The sequence below is a fragment of the Arachis stenosperma genome, chromosome 9 (assembly GCF_014773155.1).
Source record: "Arachis stenosperma cultivar V10309 chromosome 9, arast.V10309.gnm1.PFL2, whole genome shotgun sequence".
Lineage (NCBI taxonomy): Eukaryota > Viridiplantae > Streptophyta > Magnoliopsida > Fabales > Fabaceae > Arachis > Arachis stenosperma.
In genome coordinates this window covers 77,586,515-77,592,202 of record NC_080385.1, presented here as the reverse complement: position 1 = coordinate 77,592,202, position 5,688 = coordinate 77,586,515, and the positions used below count along the sequence as shown (strand labels likewise).

Below are 5,688 nucleotides of genomic sequence, written 5' to 3'. Positions count from 1 at the left end.
TGGTGGTGTATTCGGCCAAAGAGGGGGAAGAAAGGGTGTTTAGGTTGTGTGAAAATGAAAGGTTGAAGAAGGGTATATAGGAGAGAGGGGGTGATATGGTTCGGCCATGGAGGGTGGGTTTGGGAGGGAAAGTGGTTTGAATTTGAAGGGTGAGGTTGGTGGGGATTTATGAAGGATGGATGTGAGTGGTGAAGAGAAAGATGGGATTTGATAGGTGAGGGGTTTTTGGGGAAGAGGTGTTGAGGTGATTGGTGAATGGGGGAAGAAGAGAGAGAGTGATGGTAGGGTCCTGTGGGGTCCACAGATCCTGTAGTGTCAAGGAAAAGTCATCCCTGCACCAAATGTTGCTCAAAATCACGTTTTGAGCCATTTCTGGCGTTAAACGCCGGGCTGGTGCCCATTCCTGGCGTTAACGCCAGGTTTTTGCCCTTTACTGGCGTTTAACGCCAGTCTGGTGCCCCTTTCTGGCGTTAAACGCCCAGAAAGGTGCCAGACTGGGCGTTAAACGCCCAACTGCTAGGCTGACTGGCGTTTAAACGCCAGCAGCATCTTCCTCCAGGGTGTGCTGTTTTTCTTCCTGTTTTTCATTTTGTTTTTGCTTTTTTCATTGTTTTTGTGACTTCTTATGATCATCAACCTACAAAAAGATAAAATAACAAAAGAAAATGGTTAACTATAAAACATTGGGTTGCCTCCCAACAAGCGCTTCTTTACTGTCATTAGCTGGACAGAGGACTCTCATGGAGCCTCAGAATGATCAGAGCAATGTTGGAACCTCCCAACACCAAACTTAGAGTTTGAATGTGGGGTTCACACCAAACTTAGAGTTTGGTTGTGGCCTCCCAACACCAAACTTAGAGTTTGACTGTGGGGGCTCTGCTTGGCTCTGTTTTGAGAGAAGCTCTTCATGCTTCCTCTCCATGATGACAGAGGGATATCCTTGGGCCTTAAACACCAAGGATTTTTCATTCACTTGAATGATTAACTCTCCTCTGTCAACATCAATCACAGCCTTTGCTGTGGCTAGGAAGGGTCTGCCAAGGTATGATGGATTCATCCATGCACTTTCCAGTCTCTAGGACTATGAAATCAGTAGGAATGTACTGGTCTTCAACTTTAACCAGAACATCCTCTATAAGTCCATGGGCTTGTTTTCTTGAGTTGTCTGCCATCTCTAATGAGATTCTTGCAGCTTGCACCTCTAAGATCCCTAATTTCTCCATTACAGAGAGGGGCATGAGGTTCACACTTGACCCTAAGTCACACAAGGCCTTCTTGAAGGTCATGGTGCCTATGGTACAAGGTATAGAAAACTTCCCAGGATCCTGCCTCTTTTGAGGCAGTTTCTGCCTAGACAAGTCATCCAGTTCTTTGGTGAGCAAGGGAAGTTCATCCTCCCAAGTCTCATTTCCAAATAACTTGTCATTTAGTTTCATGATTGCTCCAAGATATTTAGCAACTTGCTCTTCAGTAACATACTCATCCTCTTCAGAGGAAGAATACTCATCAGAGCTCATGAATGGCAGAAGTAAGTCCAATGGAATCTCTATGGTCTTATTTTGAGCCTCAGATTCCCAAGGTTCCTCATTGAGGAACTCAGAGGAGAGGGTGCACGCCCACTGGGGTCTTTCAGTGGCGTCTTCTTCCTCTCTTTCCTCTCCATATTCGGCCATGTTAATGGCCTTGCACTCTCCTTTTGGATTTTCTTCTGTATTACTTGGGAGAGTACTAGGAGGGAGTTCAGTAACTTTCTTGCTCAGCTGACCCACTTGTCCTTCCAAATTTCTGATGGAGGACCTTGTTTCATTCATGAAACTTTGAGTGGTCTTTATTAGATCAGAGACCGTTGTTGCTAAGTCAGAAGTATTCTGCTTAGAACTCTCTGTCTGTTGCTGAGAAGATGATGGAAAAGGCTTGCCATTGCTAAACCTGTTTCTTCCACCATTATGTTATTGAAACCTTGTTGAGGTCTCTCTTGATTCTTCCATGAGAGATTTGGGTGATTTCTCCATGAAGAATTGTAGGTATTTCCATAGGGTTCTCCTAGGTAATTCACTTCTTCCATTGAAGGGTTCTCAGGATCATAAGCTTCTTCCTCAGATGAAGCTTCCTTAGTACTGTTTGGTGCATTTTGCATTCCAGACAGACTTTGAGAGATCAAATTGACTTGTTGAGTCAATATCTTGTTCTGAGCCAATATGGCATTCAGAGTGTCAATCTCAAGAACTCCTTTCTTCTGACTAGTCCCATTGTTCACAGGATTCCTTTCAGAAGTGTACATGAATTGGTTATTTGCAACCATTTCAATCAATTCTTGAGCTTCTGCAGGCTTCTTCTTCAGATGAAGAGATCCTCCAGCAGAGCTATCCAAGGACATCTTAGATAGTTCAGAGAGACCATCATAGAAAATACCTATGATGCTCCATTCAGAAAGCATGTCAGAAGGACATTTTCTGATTAATTGTTTGTATCTTTCCCAAGCTTCATAGAGGGATTCTCCATCCTTCTGTCTGAAGGTTTGGACTTCCACTCTAAGCTTACTCCATCTTTGTGGTGGAAAGAACTTTGCCAAGAAGGCATTGACTAGCTTTTCCCAAGAGTCCAGGCTTTCTTTAGGTTGAGAATCCAACCATATTCTAGCTCTGTCTCTTACAGCAAAAGGGAATAGCATCAGTCTATAGACCTCAGGGTTAACCCCATTAGTCTTGACTGTGTCACAGATTTGCAAGAATTCAGCTAAGAACTGATGAGGATCTTCCATGGAAGTCCATGGAACTTGCAATTCTGTTGCATTAGAGAAACTAATTGAGGCTTAAGCTCAAAGTTGTTTGCTCCAATGGCAGGGATAGAGATGCTTCTCCCATAGAAGTCGGGAGTAGGTGCAGTGAAGTCACCCAGCACCTTCCTTGCATTGTTGGCATTGTTGTTGTTTTCGGCTGCCATGTGCTCTTCTTCTTTGAAGAATTCGGTCAGGTCCTCTAAAGAGAGTTGTGCTTTGGCTTCTCTTAGCTTTCTCTTCAAGGTCCTTTCAGGTTCAGGATCAGCTTCAACAAGAATGCCTTTGTCTCTGCTCCTGCTCATATGAAAGAGAAGAGAACAGAAGATGTGGAATCCTCTATGTCACAGTATAGAGATTCCTTTAGGTGTCGAGGAAAAGAGAAATAGAAAGAAGAAGGAGAAGGAGAATTCGAACTTTTAATAGATAAGGTTCGAATTTGTGCATTGAGAAGGAGTGGTACTCCATAAATAGAAGGATGTGAGAGGAGGGAAGTAATTTTTTCGAAATTAATTAAAATATTTTGAAAACATTTTTGAAAGACATTAATTGATTTTCGAAAAAAAGTGAAAAAGAAATCAAGTGATTTTTGAAAAAGAATTTGAAATTAGAAGTTAAAAAGATTTGATTGAAAACTATTTTGAAAAAGATGTGGTTAAGAAGATATGATTGGTTTTAAAAACATTTGATTGAAAAGATATGATTTGAAAACAATTTTAAAAGATATGACTTGAAAACAATTTGAAAAGATTTGATTTAAAAATTAATGACTTGCCTAACAAGAAAAGATATGATTCAAACATAAAAACCTTTCTCAACAGAAAAGGCAACAAATTTGAGATGTTCAATCAAATCATTAATTGTTAGTAAGTATCTTTGAAAAAGGAAAGAAATTGATTTTGAAAACATTTGATTGAAAAGATATGATTTGAAAAAGATTTGATTTTGAAAAACTTGAAAAAAAAATTGATTTGAAAACAAAATCTTCCTCCTAGCACCATCCTGGCGTTAAACGCCCAGAATGGTATACATTCTGGCGTTTAACGCCCAAAATGCTACCTTTTTGGGCGTTAAACGCCCAACCAGGTACCCTGGCTGGCGTTTAAACGCCAGTCTGCCTTCTTCACTGGGCATTTTTGAATGCTCAGCTTTTTCTGTATAATTCCTCTGCAACATGTTCTGAATCTTCAATTCTTTGCATCATTGACTTGAAAAGACACAAATTAAAAATATTTTTTGGATTTTTAATAATCAAAATGCAACAAGAATCAAATAACAATGCATGCTAGACACCAAACTTAGCAGTTTGTATACTACTGACACTAATAATATGAGAATGCATATGAGACACACAAAATACTTCAAGTCAATAGAGTTCAAAGATTAGAACATAAAAATCATCAAGAAGTACTTGAAGATCCTTAAGACACATGAATGAATGCATGCAATTGACACCAAACTTAAGATGAGACACTAGACTTAAGCAAGAAGCATCAATATTTTTGGTTTTTATGATTTTGTAAATTTTTTTGTATTTTTTCGAAAATTAAGTGAAAACATCAAAATTCTTAATGAGAATTCCAGGAATCAGTGCAATGCTAGTCTAAGACTCGGTCCAGGAATTAGACATGGCTTCAAAGCCAGCCAAACTTTCAAAGAAAGCTTCGGTCCAAAACACTAGACATGGCCAGAGGCCAGCCAAGCCTTAGCAAATCACTGCTCCAAGAGCAAGATTGGTAAGAAATCAACAAGCTCTTGTGGTGATAAGTTGAAACCTCGGTCCAATGAGATTAGACATGGCTTCTCAGCCAGCCAGATTTCACAAATCATCATGAAACTCTAGAATTCATCTTCAAGAATTTCGAAAAAAATAAATACCTAATCTAAGCAACAAGATGAACCGTCAGTTGTCCAGCCTAAACAATCCCGGGCAATAACACCAACAACTTGATGTTGTTGCCGGATCTTGGCACTGATGTTACCAAAAGCTTGCTCAAAACTTGAACAATCCCCGGCAACGGCGCCAAAAACTTGGTGCGCGAAATTGTGAACTATACTTTTTCACAACTCTCATAATCCCCGGTAATGGCTCCAAGAACTTGGTGGCTCAATACCATGGCATTACACAACTTCGCACAACTAACCAGCAAGTGCACTGGGTCGTCCAAGTAATAAACCTTACGTGAGTAAGGGTCGATCCACGGAGATTGTTAGTATTGAAGCAAGCTATGGTCATCTTGTAAATCTTAGTCAGGCAAACTCAGATGTATATGGTGATGAACGAAAATAATATAAAAGATAAAGATAGTGATACTTATGTATATCATTGGTGTAAGAGCTTCAAACAAGCGTATGAAGATGCCTTCCCTTCCGTCTCTCTGCTTTCCTACTGCCTTCATCCAACCCTTCTTACTCCTTTCCATGGCAAGCTCGTGTAGGGTCTCACTGTTGTCAGCAGCTACCTCCCATCCGCGCAGTGAAAGCTAATGCACGCACTCTGTCACAGTACTGCCAATCACCGGTTTGGTTCCCTCCCCTACCGGAATAGAATAACTCTTTTGCGTCTGTCACTAACGCCCAGTAGGTTACAGGTTTGAAGCACGTCACAGTCATTCAATCATTGAATCCTACTCAGAATACCACAGACAAGGTTAGACCTTCCGGATTCTCTTGAATGCTGCCATCAGTTCTTGCCTATACCACGAAGACTCTGATCTCACGGAATGGCTGGCTCGTTTGTCAGGCGAGCACTCGGTTGTCAGGCGATCAACCATGCATCGTGCAATCAGAAATCCAAGAGATATTCACTAAGCCTCAAATGCGTGTAGAACAAGAATGGTTGTCAGTCACCTTGTTCATGAGTGAGAATGGTGATGGGCGTCAATCATCACCTTCATCATGTTGAAGAACAA

General features: G+C 40.9%; 1 non-coding gene across 1 annotated transcript; it reads left to right on the top strand.

Moving 5' to 3' along the window:
* Positions 1-2,431: 2,431 nt before the first annotated feature.
* On the top strand, positions 2,432-2,539 carry LOC130953720 (small nucleolar RNA R71). Its single transcript, XR_009075881.1, has one exon. It is a non-coding gene; the product is annotated as a small nucleolar RNA R71 (small nucleolar RNA).
* Positions 2,540-5,688: the final 3,149 nt, after the last annotated feature.